Below are 22,260 nucleotides of genomic sequence, written 5' to 3'. Positions count from 1 at the left end.
TGCCTCACAGACATCTGTCCTGATCCACAATTACCAATTACCTTCCCTCCCCCATTCCCACATACACATGCAAAATGCAGGGATTTCTTCTATTTCCAGGCATTCACTCTTGTGTAAATAACAATCTCATCTATCTGCTTGTTTAAATCAAAGACCTGGAAGGATCTCTGAATCTTCTTTTTCACCATCCCCAACTCCTCCCACATTCAATCAATCAATCAGAAAGCCTTACTGGCATTACTTTACACATACCCAGATTCAGTCTACTTCTCTCTCCATAACCTCCACTCTAGTCCAAGCCACCGTCACCTCTCACAGGACTGTGACAACCTTTCTGCTTCTGTTTCCCTGGCCAAAATTCAGTCTCCAGGTAGCATCCAAAATTGTCTTTGATCAGTACAAATCAGTTCAAGTCACTTCCTCATTTAAAACCTCATCTCCAGGGGATTTTCCCAACCCAGGGATAGAACCCAGGTCTTTTGGGGAATATAGATTCTGTGAATACCAGATCCTACAAAATCTGCACAACCAATGCAGCCAGTCTGCTTCAGAGCTTTGATACTTACTTTTCTCTCTTTCTGGTACTGTTTCCCCTGATCTCTGAATGGCCTGACTTCTCAGCTCCAAATACACTTAATAATGATGACAATAATGTCCCAATATATATGTGCATCACATCATAAAAAGTAAACTAAAAAACATGAAATATGACAATTTTGAAATGGCAGAAAGTGGTAAAAATGGTAACTGAATGAAATGTTCTGTATCACTTTTGCAACTTCTCTAACTTAAAAAGTTCAAAGTAAAGCCTGAATTATTTCTTTAAAAAATAAAATTTGAATATAGCAGTGAGTACATGTCAATCCTAAACTCCCAATCTATCCACCCCCCAATATTTAATGTTAAATGGTAAAATGATGATGATAGCTCATCACCAACTATCTTCCCCAAATTATTCTCTACTCTTCTCTCCCTTGTTTTGTGCTTTGGCAAGATGACCTCCCATGATGGCCCCACCTAAACTCTTTTATCCCTGAATGCTGGCTGGGTGTCCTGACAGTGAACAGTGCCAAGAGACTGAAAGGTGGGACAAGAGAGGTCAAGGTATTGTCTACACTCCCATCTCCAGTTTCTTCCCTTTCAAGACACTCTTCAAACAGTGGCAGAGTTTCTCTATCACCTCAGTTCTTGTTGGGGGGATCCTCAACCACGGTTACTGCTCCCTCCCATAGCCTCTGGTAAGTAACAGCATTCCTTCTCTTTGTCCCTTTAGGCTTAAAGGTGGTAATGGCTTCCCATTGTTGCTATTATCTGGGTGATCTGCATGTCCTAAGAGTCTCCTTGGCTGAGTCCACATCTCTACAAACACCTCGCTCATTAAACCCTCTTCAGTTAACTCTTTCGAGTATGCTAATTGATCTTTGACAGATATAATAGCTATAACCATCTAACAATTTCTACAATCCAGGCACTGCTCTAAACACACTGCATATATTTAATCTTCACATTAACCTTAGTATAAAGGTTTTATTAAGGCTCCAACTTTACAAATGCCGAGGAAACTCAGCAACAGAGTTTAACTTTCTCAAGGCTTCTCAGTCAATAAGTGGTAGAATTTGGATCTCACTCTATATTCTTAATCACCAAGCTGTATTGCTGCCCAAGAAGCATCATTCCTCGCCACCCTATCCAGTGCTGCCTTCTCCCACACCTGTTTTATTCTTTTCCTGGAAACTATCATTTTTTTAAATTATTTTTTATATTTAATTTATATGGGAGTTTATTCTTGGCCTCTACTATAGAATGATAACTCAATGAGACCAGAAAACTAGTTTGGCTTATTCATATCTTTATACACAATGCATAAAGTACAGTTTATATATTGTATGTTTTCAACAAAATATGACTTTCACTTTAATGCTGCACTAAGAAAATCTGAATGTGAATACTGGCGAGCAAGTTGACAGAATTTATATCTGATAGCATTTATTTTCTCCATAAAGCAGAAAGAGGGGTCATCTGTTGACAGTAATAGGGAGGATGGACAGATCAAATATCTGCTAAAAGTGAAGAAATCTTTTGAGGGCTCTGAAATCTTTTGCATGGAGCAGGAGACTAGAGAAAAGCAGAAGAATTGTTTAGGCCATGCTGAGAGCTCAGCTGAGGTTGGTCAGTATGAATTTAAAGTGTTCCCAAACTTCTCTGTTTTCTGATTTCCTTTAACAGGGCTCAGGTGCCCTGTGCAAACACAAGGAAAACAGACCCTAGTGGAATCAACCAAGAATGAAAAAGAAGGCTGCTGATCTGTAAAAAGCACAATGGTTCCAAAGGCTTAGCAATCTGAAGCCATTCAGTGTGGAAGAAAACTGTCCAACATACCTCAGCAGGGTCTAAAAGAATTAGTGTACTACTGCAGAGGGTAACCACTGAGCTCACTGCCTGCAGAGGGCATCGAGCTCAGAAATGGAGTCAGCTCAGTCATTCGTTAATACTAGCTGTGTGATCACTGGCAAAATACCTAAGCTCTCCAAGTCTCACGTTTTGTTTCTATAATTTGAAACATGTATGCCTTTTTGAGGAGTTATTTTGAGCCTGGAAATTAAATTTTAACTAACCTAGGAATGTCATACATATAAAACAGATCTTTCTACTATAATATCAGATGAAAGAAAAGTCACTGACTGACAGGAAACCATGATGGTTCTCCATGTAAGTTTTTTTTTTTAAATGTATTTCCTTATAGTTTTCATATCTGAAGCAGAACAAAACACTAAAGAAAAAATGTTTAAATAATTTAAATAAGCTGTTTAATTTAATTAAATAAGCTAAATAATTTAAATAAAATAAATAAGCTATTCAATAATATATATATGAATTAATCATCTTAGTATGACTCCACAGACTATAGTTGTGAATACATAGCTTTTGAAGCCAGACAGAATAATAAAAAAATAAAATAATAGAACAAGGGCACTTTCAAATACTAACCATTTTGATCATTATCCATTTACTTCAGGGCAGCCAAACTGAAGAAAGTAAAATAAGCAAGATAGATTTTGGGCTTTTGATTTTATTTTTACAAAATGGTAAGAGTCAGGGGCAGGAAGTTTTTAAAGACCAAAATCTATACATTTGTACTTTAATAGTTGTAATACATGGATCATAAATGAACTATGCAAAAGTTACCTTGTCAAGATTGGAAGAAGAGAATGGCAGTAGTAAAGGTGGAATAAATGTATCCTGGACTTGCATGAAATTACATCAGTGGCTCATTTAACTCAAGCAGAAGCCTAAATTTCATCTTCCATTTTATGGCTATTAGAGTCTATCCATTCTGATGAGCAGCACTGCCTGCTCTCCTTCTGCTATACAGACAAGTAGCCACAGAAATCTATCAATCATTTTATTAGTCACACAATATAATATCAAATATGAAATAAATTTCATAATAACTTAAAGAAGAAGATATTGAACTTTCTGAAAAGATGTCTTAAATCAGAGTTTTGTGAAAAGGACTTTAATTTTGAATTTCAATAATTTTGTATTATTTTCCAATAATACCTCCAAGATAGGCTAAAAGGTGAACAATATGTGTTATATTTTTCAAACTGCATTTTTTGAAGATTTTTTTCAAGGTAAAATTATATAATTATCAGCAAATAAAGACCAAAGTGTCAACAGAATCATTTATAGCTTATTAGCCAAGAAAGTATGTGCACTGGTCAGTTAACTCATTATTTACAGAGTGGCATGCTGTCCATGAATAATTATGAGTAGGTTCAAATGATCAGCATGAAAAGTGAATTACTTTGTAAGAACTTGATTCCTTCTAATTTTTATAGCATTGCAGTTTTCAATACTAAATGGTTATGAGTTTAACTTGCATAATATTCTTTCTACTGAAAAACAATGAAACTGTTCTCTAGAAAAAATTTCCAGCTTACCAGTAATGTTCATACTTTCTTCCTCCCTAAGCAATAAGCCACGAGATTAAAAGATGCTTGTTCCTTGGAAGAAAAGCTATGACAAACCTAGACGTATTAAAAAGCAGAGACATCTCTTTGTCAACAAAGGTCCGTCTAGTTAAAACTAAGGTTTTTTTCCAGTAGTCATGTATGGGTAAGAGAGCTGGACCATAAAGAAGACTGAGTGCCAAAGAACTGATGCTTTTTAACTGTGGTGCTACAGAAGACTCTTGAGAGTCTCTTGGACTGCAAGGAGATCAAACCTGTCAATCCTAAAGGAAATCAACCCTGAATATTTGCTGGAAGGACTGATGCTAAAGCTGAAACTCAAATAATTTGGCCACCTGATGTGATAAGCTAACTCATTAGAAAAGGCCCTGATGCTGGTAAAGATTGAAGGCAGGAGGAGAAGGTGACAACTGAGGACAAAATGGTTGGATGGCATCACCGACTTAATGGACATGAGTTTGAGCAAGCTCCGGGAGTTGGTGATGGACAGGGAAGCCTGGTGTGCTGCAGGCCATGGGGTCACTAAGAGTTAGACACGACCGAGCGACTCAACTGAACCAAACTAAACTTACCCAATTTTAAAAACATACATTAATAATAATGAACCCTTATGTGATAGCATAAGTAACATGTTCTTTTTGAAAACTAACTAATTTCCAAAACAGGGAGATCAAACCAGTCAATCCTAAAGCAAATCAACCCTGAATATTCATTGGAAGGACTAATGTTGAAGCAGAATTTCCAATACTTTGGTCACCTGATGCGAAGAGCCAACTCAGAAAAGACACTGATGCTGGGAAAGATTGAGGGCAGGAGGTGAAGGGAGCAACAGAAGAAGAGATGGCTGGCTGGCATCACTGACTTAACAGACATGAGTTTGAGCAAACTCTGGGAGACAGTGAAAGACAGAGAAGCCTGGCATGCTGCAGCCCATGGAGTCCCAAAGAGTCAGATACAGCTTAGCAACTGAACCGCCATGTGTATATCCTAGTTTTCAATCAAGTCATACTATAATTAATTAGGCAGAGTAAAAATTTTAGAAGATTTATAACTATTACTAAAAAGAGACAAAATATTAATATTCTTTGATTCAAGAACACTAGGTTTCATTTTCTCCCCAATCCTTATCATAAAATCTTGTTAAAGTTTCTAGAATAAATCGGGCACCTTATAAAAGAATATAATTTTTTTGTTTTAATATAACCATGAAAATATATCTTATAGTTGTTTCAAATCTCATGTTAAGACTCATTAATTACTTAAAATATACAAGAAAACTGAAGTGAAATTTAAACTCTTTAACAAGGACATCTGTATACAGTTATTTATGTGGCAACAAAGTAAAGTTACAAAAATTCTTCTCTCCTTCTGTAGATTTCTGTAGGAGTCTCTCCTTCCTTGGAGAACACTGCACATTTTTCATGTTACACATTATTTTTAGATGAATACAAGGAAAATGTGATCTACTTTATTAAAAGGAAGAGACTAAATCAAGTTAACCCTATAATGAAAATAATGAGAAAGGTTTAAATGGAAAAGATAATGAGAAAGGTTTAAATGGAAAAAGGTTTAAAAGGTTAAATAATGAGAAAGTTTAAATTTCAAAGAGGGAAAATAATCACTCAACACATTTAAAATACAATTATAACTCAATACTCTTCATATATTGGAAATCCTTTCTAGTTCTTTATAGCATTGCAATTTTAAATATTTAAAGATTTTAAAATCAAGAGTGAAGTGACAAGGCACTCAACAAAAGTCATTGCAAGAATACTGGGTGACAAAGTTAAGTTCTCCAATGCTGCTGGCATTTTTCCAGCCTACAAAGACACATTCATTCCTCCAACTTTAAATTAATTGCTGTTTATACATACTTTTACATAATCTGAATCCAAGTGTCATGATTTTGAAGTTAAAAGGGCTAATATGCACTTCTGCTTTCAATAATAAAATTTTCTATAATAAAAATAGGTTTATTTCAAAATACTAAAATTAGATTAATGCAGAAGGCATCCAGGCATTTATAATCAAGGCCTGGTGGCTTAAAAGATTTAACATACACTTCACATACATTATTTTGCAGGTGCAGAGAGAGTGCTTTTAATAGGATAAAATAAACTTCAGCTTCTCCAAGTGCATGGAACCAGCACATTTCCCCTTGTATTATCCATCCTGGTACACATATTTCATAGGAAGAGAAGCATAAGACATTATGCAACCTCCAGGTAATTCTGTATAGCTTCCTACATATTTCTTATTTAAATCCCATTCATTGCTAGGATTAAATTCCATGAGTTTATAACCATTTCTTCATATAATCTTCAAAGTCAATAGTGAGCCTCAACAGGTTTGGAAGTTCGTTCTCCAAGCTTTACACTAGTGCTTCCTAAACAGGTATTAGAGAGAAAACTAGAGTCTGAGATATGTGTTATGGGGGAATTTTTTTTTCCCTTTCTGCAAATAAACATTGTTCCCTGAGCATTAAGCAGACCTCAGCAAGCTCATCTTTCCAGTTCTTCTCAGAGCCTGCAATATGCTGATGCCTACATCCTTGCTTAGATCCAAGGAGAGGATAGGGTATGTAACATTTCTTGAGCATCTTTCATCAAGAAAATCTAAGAAAAATGAACCAAAGCCATGTCTCTACTGAATGTAATTTGGGAAATACTGGAAAATATTTCCAGGTAAGTCTATTTTTGAAGAACTTCAGAAAATAGAATTCTAAAAATGTCCACATGGAAACAGTCTTTTTTTTTTTTATACTTTTCTCACTAACATACATCACTGTTCCCTCTCGGACATTCGGTCCCCATTAATCCCCTGAAGGCAATTGTACCCTCATCTTTCTCTCTACTGAATAATTCTAATTCCTTTAAGCTTTCTTCAGAGCTCCCATTTTAAAACTCTTGAGTCATTTTTAATACTTCCTAAATCTTCTACAGTTTGTCTATAACTTTCTTAAAAATGGTAATTCTAAACTTTGAAAATAAAACTATAAAAATAAGTAAAAGCTTTTCTCAATGATTCCTAATTAGCAACAGATAACAGGATCATGTTCATTTTGTAGGATCGTTTTTTTTTTTTTTTAAGTGTTATACACTGCTTAGGAAAGACTGCATACTATGTCTGTCTATAATCCCAGCACCAGTGATATAGCCCAGAATCTAGAGAATTTTTTCTGAAGAAAGCAGGCAAGTCTCTTTCATTTGCTAATCTCCTTCATTTCTATCATTTTTAATTTTATTATTTTAATAGGAAAGACAATATGTATATGACTCAGCTTGTCAACACCTTATTTTAACTCTACTCTTATCTTAACCAGGCAATTGGATTTCAATTATAGAAACTTTACTGCACAATTTATGTACCCCGGACATAAGATTTTCTCCACTGTCAGATGAATAGAGTTTGTGTTTCAAAACAGAGTCCAAAGGAAGAAAAAAGATAAAAATGAAATTTACCTCAAAATAACAAAGTGATCAAAGGTATATTCCTATTGCCTCAAGAGAAAAATGTATTAATGTGTACCTGCTATAAACCCCAAACTAATGAATCCTTGAGAACTAACCTCTCTTGATATTATCTGCAGTATTAAGAGCAAATTTTAAAATATCACACTCCATAATCTGTGGGAACTAGATATTTGGGAGTTCAGTTTAAGGGATGAACTGCAGAAGGAGACAGACTGTTAAATTGATAGCTGGTGCAAAATACCGTTGGTGGAAGAGATGATGGTAGCAGTAGCTGATGGGTGACTGACAGCAGGGAAGGCAGAGTCAAGGAAGGCAAGGATGCAGACCAGGAGGCAGCAGGATGGCGCATGTGGTGAGCAGGGGAGGGGAAAGGTACGGGGTGGCTGTGAGGAAAGAAAGGCATTAGCAGAGGCTAAGGCATGAGTGTCATACCTTTTCCGCCTTTTCATACTACTCATGGGGTTCTCAAGGAAACAGTACAGAAGTGGTTTGCCATTCCTTTCTCCAGTGGACCACATTTTGTCAGAACTCTCCACCATGACTCATTCGTCTTTGGTGGCCCTACACAGTATTGCTCACAGTTTCATTGAGTTAGACAAGGCTGTGGTCCATGTGATCAGTTTGGTGAGCTTTCTGTGACTGTGGTTTTCATTCTGTCTGCCCTCTGATGAATAAGGACAAGGGGCTTATGGAAGCTTCCTGATGGGAGAGACTGGGGGAAACTGGGTCTTGTTCTGTTGGGCGGGGCCATGCTCAGTAAATCTTTAATCCAATTTTCTGTTGATGGGCTGGGCTGTGTTCCTGACCCTGTTGTTTGGCTTGAGACCAAGCCGTTGACCCACACCTCACCAGAGACTCCTGGACACTCACAGGCAAGTCTGGCTCAGTCTTCCACTGGCCTCCAAAGTCAAATTCCCTGGGGGTTCTCAGTCCCTTTGCCAGATCCCCAGGTTGGGAAAAACTATTGTAGGTCCTAGAAAACCACTAGATCATTTAGGTATGACCTAAATCAAATCCCTTAAGATTATACAGTGGAAGTGACAAGTAGATTCAAGGGATTAGATCTGACAGAGTGACATGGAGAGAGATTCTTGACATTATACAGGAGGCAGTGATCAAGACCATCCCCAAGAAAAAGAAATGCAAAAAGGCAAAATGGTTGTCTGAAGAGGCCTTACAAATACTTGAGAAAAGAAGAGAAGTGAAAGGCAAAGGAGAAAAGGAAAGATATACCCATTTGAATGCAGAGTTCCAAAGAATAGCAAGGAGAGATAAGATAGCCTTCCTCAGTGATCAATGCAAAGAAATAGAGAAAAACAATAGAATGGGAAAGACTAGAGATCTCTTCAAGAAAATTAGAGATACCAAGGGAACATTTCATGCAAAGATGGGCACAATAAAGGAAAGAAATGGTATGGACCTAATAGATTCAGAAGATATTTAGAAGAGGTGGCAAGAATATACAGAAGAATATACAAAATGATCTTCATGACCCAGATAACCACGATGGTGTGATCACTCCCCTAGAACTAGACATCCTGGAGTCCCAAGTCAGGTTGGCCTTAGGAAGCATCACTATGGACAAAGCTAGTGGAGGTGATGGAATTCCAGCTGAGTTATTTCAAGTCCTAAAAGATGATGCTGTTAATGCTGCACTCAATATGCTAACAAACTGGGAAAACTCAGCAGTGGCCACAGGACTGGAAAAGGTCAGTTTTCAGTCCAATCCCAAAGAAAGGCAATGCCAAAGAATGTTCAAACTACTGCACAGCTGCACTCATCTCACATGCGAGCAAAGTATTGCTCAAAATTCTCCAAGCCAGGCTTCAACAGTATGTAAACCAGGAACTTCCAGATGTTCAAGCTGGATTTAGAAAAAGCAGAGGAACCAGAGATCAAATTACCAACATCTGCTGGATCACAGGAAAAGCAAGAAGAGTTCCAGAAAAACATCCACTTTTGCTTTACTGACTACACCAAAGCCTTTGACTGTATAGATCACAACAAACTGGAAAATTCTTAAAGAGACGGCAATAGAAGGCCACCTTACCTGCCTCCTGACAAATCTGTATGCAGATCAAGAAGCAGCAGTTAAAACCGAACATGAAACAATGGACTGGTTCCAAAGTGGGAAAGGAGTACGTCATGCCTATTTACTGTCACCCTGCTTATTTAACTTATACATAGATTACACCATGCAAAATGTATGATGGTGTATGTACTGAATACATATAAATGTATGTATTCTTGCTGGGCTGGATGAAGCACAAGCTGGAATCAAGACTGCTGGGAGAAACATCGATAACCTCAGATATGGAGATGGTATCTCCCTTATGGCGGAAAGCAAAGAGGAACTGAAAAGCCTCTTGAAGAAAGTGAAAGAGGAGGGTGAAAAAGCTGGCTTAAAACTCAAGTTTCAAAAAATGAAGATTATGGCATCCGGTCCCATCACTTCATGACATATAGATGGGGAGACAATGGAAACAGTGACAGACTTTATTTTCTTGGGCTCCAAAATCACTGTAGATGGTGACTGCAGTCATGAAATTAAAAGATGCTTGCTCCTTGGAAGAAAAACTATGACCAACCTAGACAGCATATTAAAAAGCAGAGACATTACTTTGCCAGCAAAGGTCCATCTAATCCAGTAGCCATGTATGGATGTGAGAGTTGGACCCTAAACAAAGTTGAGCACTGAAGAATTGATGCTTTTAAACTCTAGTGTTGGAGAAGACTCTTGAGAATTCCCTGGATTGCAAGAAGACCCAACCAGTCCATCCTAAAGGAAATCAGTCCTGAATATCGATTGGAAGGACTGATGCTGAAGCTGAAGCTCCAATACTTTGGCCACCCGATGCAAAGAACTGACTCCCTGGAAGAGACCCTGATGCTGGGAAAGTCTGAAGGCAGGAGGAGAAGGGGACGACAAAGGATGAGATGGTTGGATGGCATCGCCAACTTGATCGACATGAGTTTGAGCAAGCTCCAGGAGTTGGTGATGGACAGGGAGGCCTGGCCTAACAATGCAGGGGACATGGGTTCAATCCCTAGTCTGAGAAGATCCCACATGCCACAGAGCAACTAAGCCTATGCACCAAACCACCGAGTCTATGCTCTAGAGCCTGTGCTCTGCAACAAGAGAAACCACTGCAAATGAGAAGCCTGTGTGCCCCAACTACAGAGTAACCCCCAGTCACCACAACTAGAGAAAGCCCAAGTGTAGCAACGAAGCCCTAGCACAGCCAAAAGTAAATAAATCTTTAAAAGAATGCACAAAAAAGAAGAGAATAAGTCCAGTAAGTCCAATAACGAGTCAGGCCAGAATAGGGAAAACCAGCTATCAGCCAAGTACCAGGAGCACAACTGAGATTAGAAGCAAAGTGACATCCACCAAGATTCAAAAGTAAAAGGTACAGCAGCTGCCCACAAGAGTGCTAGATGAATTCCAACCCATGCTTTCTTGCAGCCTCACCTGCCTTTTACTAATGTTCCCGAAATAGTCTCATCTTCTTTCATCCCACCTAAAAGGCTTCTGATCACTCTAGCCAGCGTGGTTCCGGCAGTAGCAGAGAAGGTGAAAGCAGCAGCTATTGTGACAGTAGGCACTGCAGCTTTCGGGGTGGTAGTTAATGCCAGCGGCTGAGGAGCTGGTTGCAGTAACTGAGAAAGCAGGCGCTGAGGAGCAGTAGGGAGCAATAGTCAAGCTATATCAAATGTAAGCGTTTGCTAGGTCGATTAGGTCTCAAGACTCTTCCTTAGGTTTCCCACTCTTTTTCTGTATCCGAGAAGGAAGTTTTGACAATCAAATGGACCAGGTAGTGCCTCTTACTGCTGTTTCATGCTGCGTCAGTCACGCAGGAATCAGAGTCCAACTCAGGAGATTTAATAGAGGACACATACAGAGGTGTGGACAGGGTGGAGGAAATAAAAAAGGAAATGTGGCAACATCTTTAGAGAAGAAAAACAGAAGGGAGTCATCTCCTGACCTAGAACAAGACAGACACACAGTTACCGGAGTACAGTTAGAGAAGGGGGTGGGGGGGGGGGGGCAAAAAAACCTGTTAAAAGTTGCACAGTCATGGAAGGATGCCAGAAATCATGGTCCAAAGAGAGAAAGAGCAGGGAAAATATAACCCAAACTCTCCTACTACCCTCCATTCTCCTCCTATTGACTGATATCTGCTAGATTTAAACAGGAAGCCCGTTGTCCAGGAAACCTGAGAAAATGTAGCTGAAAGAAGTCAAAGCCAGCCTCTCAGGACATAGAACAAGACAGATGGCAGAACGTGGATCTGGGTGGGGTGGGGTCACAAACAGAAAACTACCAGTACCTGTAATATAGCATTAATGGAATGCATAATTAAACCATGCATTGGGACGTCCCTGCTAGCTCAGTTGGTATATAATCTGCCTGCAGTGCAGGAGACCCCAGTTCGATTCCTGGGTTGGGAAGATCCCCTGGAGAAGGGAATGGCTACCAACTCCAGTATTGTGGCCTGGAGAATTTCATGGACTGTATATAATCCATGGGGTCGCAAAGAGTCAGACATGACTGAGAGACTTTCACTTTCACATTCAGTTAAGCCATGACAAGAAATCAATTCTCTGGAGCACAGATAGAGAGCTGTCTCCATTTGAAATATCTGTAGCAAGGGGTCCCCAAATTATGAGACATGGGACATGAGTGGCAGGAAATTCAGAGTTATTAAAGTATGTTTCAGAATCCCTGTGTGTGCCATGCATTATCTGCCAAAGAAGGGGAGCCATTCACCAGAGCAAACAGAAAATGTGTGATGAGTAGCAGTTTGTGTTTACTTCTAAAGATTCAGAAATGATTTGATTATTGGGAAATAGATTCTACATGTTTCTTCATTAATATATTTGAATGGTGATGCAAAAATGTTTTGCTTTTAATGCTGGTCCCTTAAAGGTGATTTCTTAATTTCTTAGCAAAGGGTATATAATAATCATTTCTGCCCTTTTGTTCATCAACTGCCTAGTATTTGATAAGTTTACTTTAAAAGGGACTTTTAGACATGTTCAAAAGAAAAACGTTACTGTTACTAATAGAGATCATGTGTTGTTTGCTTTTGTCTTTGTCATTGTAGATAAGTAGTTTCTGAACAGAGTTATAAAAAACAGAGCAGCTTGCTACTGGTGTTTCTGCCAACCAAAAAGTCATTATTTCCCCCTCATAAATACCCTCCTTCACTAAAAATGTTACCCTTCTTTCTTGACCTAATACATAGACTATACTGCATTTTTCTCTTAAAATGTCTTTTACTGAATCGATGCTAAAATATCACAAAATAATGCTTCAGTGAACATGAGGTTTTTTTCATAACTATACTATTAAAAGAGGATCTAACTTTATAACATGTAGAACATCATATATTTAAAGTGAAAATAACAGCTGAAAAGGGTAAAGAAATCTTTAAAAATAAAATCAACTTTTCTGTGGCAGATGATGGGGATAGACAGAGGAAGAATGTGAGAAACACTGGCTACACTCAAAGCACAGTTAAAGGATTATGCCAGTTTGTGAAAACCATACCATACATTATATGGAGAAAAGTATTACAATTATTCAACAACAACAACAAAAAGCTATGGAACAAAAGAGTTAAGTCATCACTATGGCGGACAGTCAGGAAATGGAATTGCTGTTTTCTGTGGGAGTCTTTGTTGCTACTTTTCTAACATTTCAATGGTTGAAAGGAAATCAAACTGTGAGAACTTACTGCCACTCCAGTGAGCCCTGGGGGATTTGTCACAAATTTGGAACCTGAGTGGCCTCCAGCTTCACAGTTCTGGCTCTTAGAAGTGACAGAAAGCAAAGAGACCAACAGAGAAAGTACAGCATTAGTTACACGGAACTGAACACCAACATATTTTAATTTGTTGGACGAACTTCAGGCTACCTTTTCAGTTTTACATTAAGCTAAATGACCAAATAATTTCCTCCAAAACATATGCTATACTTAGGAAAGTTCAAGCAACTGCCAATATTTTGTAGCTATTCACAGATAATCTTGAACTTACTCTTGTCTGGAAGAAAGCTTCTGAAACACTGAAAATTGGATAAATAACTAGAGACTAGAGTAGTTTTGCAACTCCTTTTAGACCATTTTATATAGTGCCATTTTCCTAAAAACCTGAAAAATGACAAGAACATTCAAAGAACTTAGGTCCTGGTCCCAGAGAACCATCAAGCCTATTTTAAGAAGTAAAATATATAGAGTGCAGTTGACTCCAACTACATGATACACTCTATTCTGTGAATTCCAATACCCTCACTGGGAAAAAACACTTCTGTTTGTTCCACTTGGAACAAAAGCATATTCACTGAAACATTTATTTAGACATTGCCCCACTCGAAATCAGTGTTTCTTAGGTAAGGATCATGACCCTGCAGTCCCTGGAATGTTTGATGAAAATGCCAATTCTCAGCCTCCATACACAGGTAATTTATAAGCCTGTTAAAATTCTTAAACCACTCTACAAAGAGCTCATGTATTACTTCAGAAGTTAAGACTATGAAAATTAGAACCTACTTTGCTATGCTTTTGATGCTTTAGAAAATTTTAGGCAATGAATGGAAAGTTGATGAAAGGATATTTTGAGTAATTTAAATAGGCCTAAAATTGTCTAATATGAATCAATCATAATAAATAGTTTTAATTTCATAAATTTCCTATCCCTCCTGACCCTCCACCTTCTGGCTAAGCATTGTGAATTTAGTAGATTCTAGAATTCTGTGTAATCATGGATTTCTACTTCTATATTCTGGAAGGAAAAATAATCTTAGTGATCAATGAGGATGTTAGCTGATTCTTAAATAATATTTTAAAAATCCTGACTATTCTAAATTTAATACTTCTATATATGTTAATACAGTATATTAATGAGAATATAAATCAGAAATAAACCTTAATACTAAGCAGGACATTTTATAGAAATGTTTATTTAAAAAACTTTTTTCCAACGAATACAAATTATACAAGCTAAGCTAGAGCTTCCCAACTGCAAAGAACTTTTATCTATTTAAGAAAACTTCCATGCATAAAATGATAAGAAAACTCATGTTCCAGAAAAAGCCCAATTAAATATATATGAGGAAGAGCAAAAAAATCACTATCTGAAGATGAAATTATGATTCCTAAATTGAAAATGATCAAATCTAAATGGAAGAGCTTAAGAACTTGGTTGGTTACAGATTAAACTCAACGTATAAACAAAACTTTCTTATATACTAACCGTTATACGAAAATGGAAAAAAAAAAAGTGTTCACAATAAAAACAACCATACAACAGCTAGGAATGTACCAAAGAAAATAACAACTAAGTGTATATTTTACTGAAGGATGTAAAAAATCTGGCTGTCTTCTCTCTGCCTTATTTTTCCTCACTAAAGTAACTGGGTAAAGCAGAGTAAGATAGGGCCATATCCATGATGGCCCAGAGCAAGGTGTCACACCCTGGCAGATCCAGGAGGGAGTGTGCATGGGGAGGCACCCTTTGTGAGCAGTCAGAGCATTATCAGAGGAGAACTTACACGGAGGGGCAAGCCCAGACGCAGGCTGTTGGAGCCCAAATCAGAGGAGGAGGGGGCGGCCCAAGCAGGAGTGTCAGAGCACTGGTGGGGTGAGCAGAGCATATCCATGCAGAGGAAGGATAAGAGGCAGCAGTGGGATGGTCTTCATACAGGGAAACTGATCAAATGGGTACATACCTTAAGAATATTGGAAGCCATATCCCTTACTTAGAGATAAGAAAATTGCAAATACGGAAAGGAACAAGATCAGAATGAATCCTGTAGTTATTTGATTAGAATCTGAAGTATTAATGTGAACTCACTGTTTTAAATAGGTAGAAAGATATAGTAATACTGATGTAAATGTGTGTGAATATATTCCCTAGCTCTGTCTATAGAGACAGCCTGGAGGGGGTGACACTCCAGTATATGTAGCATCCAGATTTGGGGTGCTGCATGTTATTACTATACTACTACATATTACTACTATAATATATAATATTTTATATATTATTTTCCTCTGAAAGGAAATAGTCACTCCTAAAATATGACATAAGAGAAATATCTCAATGACTTTGGCTATAACAAAGACTTTTGAGAGACAACATCAAAGATGAAAGCAATACTGATAACCTAGACTTCATTAAAATTAAAAACATCTTCTCTGAAAGATTTTGTGAAAGAGAATGAGCTACAGACCGAAGGAAGATATTTAAGTGTAAATAACCAAAAAAGGAGGAAAAAGGAAACAGTGTACCTTGGAGAAATACCTGGCTTCAAGGCTGGAGAAGGGAAAATACAAGATGAGCCTGGAACATCTTACTGTGCCAGAAAGCAAGGTGCTATTTCTCTAAGCATGCCAGAGACATGTCAAAAGAGCACAAGATCTATCCAGAAGTGCTCCAACGGGTCAAATACGAGAAAATTTGAGCATAAGAAAGGAAAACATGATGGTAACTTGTACCCTATTAAATAAAGCTGAGTATCATGAGAACATCCTGATAAAAAAGCAGTTTGATAATTAATTAAAAGTTAGCTGGGAATGAGACATTTATGTACTGTTAAAGCATCTCCCAGAAAATAATCATTTATTACAAAGAGGCAAAAGAGTAACTTTACAGAGAAGAAGACCGGCAAACATCACCTTAATCAAGTATTACCTGAGAGGATGCAATGAAGAAGGGCACAGTATCTCTTCTATGGTATTCTCTGGCCTTTCCTGACCTCCCAAGGCTGTGGCTCCCAGTTAGTCCCAGGAAGCACACTTCTATGATATTCCTCCCAAAGATTCATGCTCTCAAGCTAATTATGATGAAACATCAAACAAACTGACTACCAAAATATTGCCCTGTAATCATTAAAATTGTCAAGGTCATGAAATTAAAAAAAAAAAAAGATTGAGAAACTACATCAGATTGAATAAAGCTAAAAAGACATGGCAACTAAATACAAAACATGACTCTAAACTGGATCCTTTTGTTATAAGTGGCATGACTGAAACACTTGACAAAAACTAACTAGTTTGAGAATTAGATGCAGTAATATATCAATGTCAACTTTCTGATTTTGACGGATAAATTGTGATTAGGAAGCAGAATGTCTTTATTCTTAGGAAATGCACACTAACATATTTAAAAGAGGAGATGGGCAACTTACTTCCAAGTGGCTTAGAAAAAAAATGGGTATTTGTTTTCTCCTTGCAATCTTCTATAAGTTTGTTTCAAAATAAAAAGTGTATAATGATTTGAAAAAAAATGATATGTAGACTGGGTTCCTGTTTTCTGAAAATTCAACAGCATAAAAATTCATTTGGCTAGTTAATAAAAATTCTAATAACATTATTTTTAACTTAACAAATATGCTACACTTCATCCAGACGACTGGACAAGATAGTAAGAAAATATTTTAAAAAGTGTAATACACAGGACTTGTATTACTTGACATTATAAACATTATGAAAAATATACAACAGATTAAAACAATGTAGCATTTCTCCAAATAAACAGATCAACAAAACTGAAGCAAACGTCCAGAAGTTGCATGCACATGTATTTTGTACATAAAAAAAGAACACATCTCAAATTAGGATGGAAAGACAGGCTCTTCAATACTGCTATTTAGATCCTTATCTCATACTTCAAAACTGTGAAGTAATAATTGTTAAAAAAAAAAAATTCAAAACATAAAGGTGTCTAAAGAAAACATAGGTTAATATGTATTAATATATATAATTTGGTGTTACAGAAGTTAAACTTAAAGAAACCATAAAGGAGATCTATATTCCCATAAACAGAATAAAGGGACAATAGATTAGAAAATGTAGGTAAATCTCATTTAGCTACTAAATATTTAGCTAACAAATATATTTTAAAGTGTTTCAATTATTAGTAGTCAAAGTTTTTCCAATTTAGGCAATGAGAAAGAAGAGCACACTTACTGAATTGACAAATATTGCAAAGAACGTAATGTCCAGTATTAAAGAACACACACTAAAACTTTGCCGGAGTGATTGCATACGGCCACCACCATGAGAGAGAGCAGACTGGGAATACATATTAAAAGGATTGGAAACGTGCATAGGTCTCACCAAAAAAATTTCCCTTCAGGAATTTATCCTAGGTAAATAATCAATAACTATACAATGTATATGTAATGTTTGCTGTTGGTAACAGGAAAAAGAAAAACTAGAAACAATTTAAAAATCAAGTAATTAAGTGTTAAACTACGTCATTAAAACTTGAGCTAATAATCATGTCATCTAATGTTTCACATACATATATGAGAAATAAACTTACCACAGAGCTTGCATGGATGCTCAGTTGCATCTGACTCTGCGACTCCATGGACTGTGGCCCTCCAGGCTCCTCTGTCCATGGGGTTTTCCAGGCAAGAATACTGGAGTGGGTTGCCATTTCCTTCTCCAGGGGATCTTCCTGACCCAGAGACTGAACCTACATCTCTTATGTCTCTTGCATTGGGAAGCGGATTCTTTAACACTGCACCATCTGGGAAGCTCATGGCAGAGCTTAACAGGTCATTTTTGTATTTAAAAGTGGGTGTGACACACTTCTTAGAAGGAGAGAATTAGAGAGTAAAAGAAAGTCACAAAAACAAACTGAATGGATAAAACAAGTTATCTCAGGATGATAGGACTGTACGATTTTTCTATCTTCACTATTTCTTTTCTAATGATTATGAAGTTAGCTTATGTTTCTTAGTTAGTAAAAAATAATAAAAGCTATTAAAAAACGTTGTGAGGAAAACAATCTGAAAATTAATAAGGACACAAAAAATGTACAAATTTTTTAGTCAATAAAGAAACAAAATATCTGAGCACCAGTGCCAGTCTCTCAGTCGTGTCCAACTCGTTATGACCCCACGGACTATAGCCCGCCAGGCTCCTTTGTCCTCTCTCCTGTCCTCCTCTGCCCCCTCGAATTTTCCAGCAAGAAAACGAGAGGGTTGCTATTTCCCACTCCAGAGGATCTTCCCGACCCAGGGACTGAATCCCATTCTCTTGCATCTCCTGCTTGGCAGGTGGATTCTTTACTACTGTGCCATGTGGGAAGTTCAAAATATCTAAAGGATGTAGTTAAAACTGTACCTTGTCTTCATATGTTGTATGACACTGAAAATGAAAGTGAAAGTTGGCTCAGTCGTGTCTGACTCTTTGTGACCCCATGGACTGTATAGTCCATGGAATTCTCCAGGCCAGAATACGGGAGTAGATTGCCATTCCCTTCTCCAGGGGATCTTCCTGACCCAGGACTTGAACTGGGGTCTCCTGCATTGCAGGCGGATTCTTTACCAACTGAGCTACTAGGGAAGCCCCTTGTATGACATTATCTGTTATGAAATTTGAAATATCTGCTATTGTTACAGAAGAATTGTATAGCTGATAGGGATCCAATATCATATCTATAAATTTGCAAGTCATTGTTATAAGCAATGTTATAAATTTGTACATTTCCGTGCTGTGTATGATATAAAACTAAGCAACCCAAAAGATTTAGCACTGGTATTTGAATCATATTTTCCAAGAGATAATTTAGGAGATGCAGGAGACGCTGGTTCAATCCCTGGGAAGGGAAGATCCCCTGGAGGAGAGCATGGCAACCCACTCCAGTATTCTAGCCTGGAGAATCCCATGGACAGAGGAAACTGGCGGGCTACAGTCCATGGGGTTGCAAAGAGTCAGACATGACTGAAGCAACTCAGCATGTACAATAATAAAATATGAATTACTAATTTTATAAAGAGAATGACTGTTTCCATAAAATTAGAAATGCTTATATTTTATTCAAATAATTAAGCAAAGTAGGAAAACATCCATTTTAAATATAAATAGATTATTTGGAGAATGAGTTGAACTATTATATCAAGAACTATTTTAAGTAATTTTAATTAGCAAATTTTGAAATGACTAATCCTATAGTTTTAAAATGGAAAAAAGTACCACTTTTCTAAAAATCATCAGAAAAACTATTTTAATTTATTTTCTATGGTACAAACTTTCTTAGACTTAAAATTTAAATAGGATTTTTAAATTCAATGACATAAATGACATACAGAAGTAATTTGTGCAGCCACAGGGAATACACTGTGAAATGAAAGAATATGTCCAAATACAATACATAATACAAAATGCAGATCATTCTCCATAAACAAATAACAGAAAGTACTAATTTCAAATAATGGATTTCCAATGTCACTACATTGTACTCACAAAAATTTTTTAATTTTACAATTATAAGAGCATGTGTTTATATTACTGGACATAAGCTTTGAATTAAAACAGACGGGTGAAATGTTACAGTTCAATCCATGGAAACACAATTACTTATTCTAAACAAAATTCTAAAGGCATATTTGTACATTTCAAAATGAACACTTGTGTTTTCTTTTACTTTTTCCAAGTATGTTAGACTTACTTCATCCATATACTTTAAAGTGATAATAATCTTTGTGCTTCATGCCAGCATCAATTTGATCATACAGAGTCTAAAGAATTCAATTATTATTTTCAAGCATTTATGTCTTTATCTCTTATTTCCAATTTTGATTCCTTCATATTTTGGAATGATATTCAAGTAAGAAGTAAACACATTACTCAATATGTAAATTTTTACATGGCTTTACTGGGCAAAGTCTCAAGATTACGCTTGACAGGGGTCTGTTTTGTAATCAAAGATAGTATTTTCTGAACTGCATCAGTCATCTAGAAATTGAGAAAGCAAAAGCAAAAGTGATTTAAGGGGGGGAAGTCATGCTGCTCTTTGATGCCCTGTTTAAGCCCTGTTTTTCACTGACCCTCCAGTGCTGTCTTTGAAGGCTGGGTTATCACTGAAAGAATAGAATGAAATCAATTCGGGGTGGTACCAAGTGTTCTCTATACACTATCTCGCTTAACTCTCCTTTGTTAAAAGGAAAAGATTTTTATTTCTACTTTACAGATGAAGAATGAAACCCAGAGAGATAAGGGGCTTGCCTAAAATTACATAGTTCATAAATGTGAGGAATGTCATGCGTATCTTGGGCTTTCATCTTTGCCTACTCCTCTGTTGATCTAATTCAGGTCTCATGGCTTGAATGCCATTTGTATGTCAACAACTCCCAAATATATACCGACAGAGAGACAGAGAGAGACAGATATAGCAAGCCTGGATCTCTTCCCTGACTCTGGATTCTTTGTACCACAGTCCAAAAGACATCTCTACTTGAATTCCTAAAGACTACTAAGTTCAATATGTCCAAAACTGAACTCCTGAAATTCATCTCTCAAAACCTGTTCCACCCTAAGTCTTCTCCATCACAGGTGATGGCAACTTCATCCTTCCAATTTCTAATGCCAAAAACCTTACTAAAGTTATCCTGTACTCAATTCTTCTCCTGGAAACTACTTTTAATCCACCAACAAATCCTATAGGTTCTATTGTCAAAGTATTTCCAGAATTCAACCTTTTTTTAAAAAAAAATCACTTCCATATCACTAGACACTATTTACCTAGATGGCTGCAATAGTGTCGTAACTGGTCTCCCCACTTAAAAACTTGTTTTCCCTATATTCTATTACTGACACCACAAACAGAATTATCCTTTTTTATTATTTTATTTATTTATTTGATCTTTGGCTGCACTGGGTCTTCGCTGCTGCACGTGCGGCTACTCTCTAGATGAGGTGTGCGGGTTTCTCACCGTGGCGGCTTCGCTTGCTGTGAGCACAGGCCCTAGGGCCCGTGGGCTCACTAGTAGCGGCACACACACTTAGTTGCCCCTCAGTATGCGGGATCTTCCCAGACCAGGGATCAAATCCATGCTCCCTGCATTGTCAGTAGGATTCTTAACCACTGGAAGTCCCAGAATTAGCCTTTTAAATTGTCAGATTACATCACTCTTCTAGTCACAATCTTTCAACCAACTCATCTTAATCAGAATAAAAGCCAATGTCCTTACCAGGGCCTGTAAGGTCCGACATGATCTGCACGACTTCCCTTACTTTATGACCTCACCTCTGACTTTTTTCTTCCTCCCCCTTAGCAACTCCTGCCTTGGCTGCTTTCTTCTTGTTCACACTGAGCACATCCCTGTCAACTGCAGGAATTCTGCACCACTGTTCTCTCCACCCAAAGAGATCTTCTTTCAAGTCTTTTCCAACCTTCTTAGTGAGATGTACTCTGATCATCTGATTTGGAACTGAAATGATACCTTCTCTCCTCAAAGTTCCCACATGCCTTCTCTCCATGGTACTTATTATCTCTGAACACACTATACAAATTATTTATTCATCTTATTTATAGTCTGTGTCCCCAAAAGTAGGATGTTAGCTCCATGGGCTCAGGGATTCTCTTTGGTATAGTTCACTGTTGTAGCCCAAGATCCTAGAACTGAGCCTAGCATTACAAATGCCAGAAAGATTATTTACAAATGATCAAGATAGATGCATGCCCATGCATGGAAATTAATGTCAAGATCTGAATCATGAAAAAAAAAATCTCTACAAAAGCTTAAGGAATGAGAATAAAAGATAAAGGGTTGAAGTCACCTAAAATATTTAGCCTATCAAACTGCTAGTGAAAAGTATAACACACTTTCTGAGAAAGAAAGTCAATATTTGTCCAGAAAAAGCTGAGTTAAGAATTAAAGGGAATGAACATTTATTGAGCCCATCCTACATCAACATATCGGGCACTTAGCAACAAACTGATGCTCAAAGAGGTTAACTTAACTGAGATCATAAAATGACCAGAAAAGAGAGAATGGATTAGAAACCATGTCTATC

This window comes from Dama dama, chromosome 19 (genome assembly GCF_033118175.1).
Source record: "Dama dama isolate Ldn47 chromosome 19, ASM3311817v1, whole genome shotgun sequence".
In the NCBI taxonomy this organism is placed as follows: Eukaryota; Metazoa; Chordata; class Mammalia; order Artiodactyla; family Cervidae; genus Dama; species Dama dama.
The sequence above is the reverse complement of the archived record's forward strand: the minus strand, read 5'-3'. Positions refer to the sequence as shown.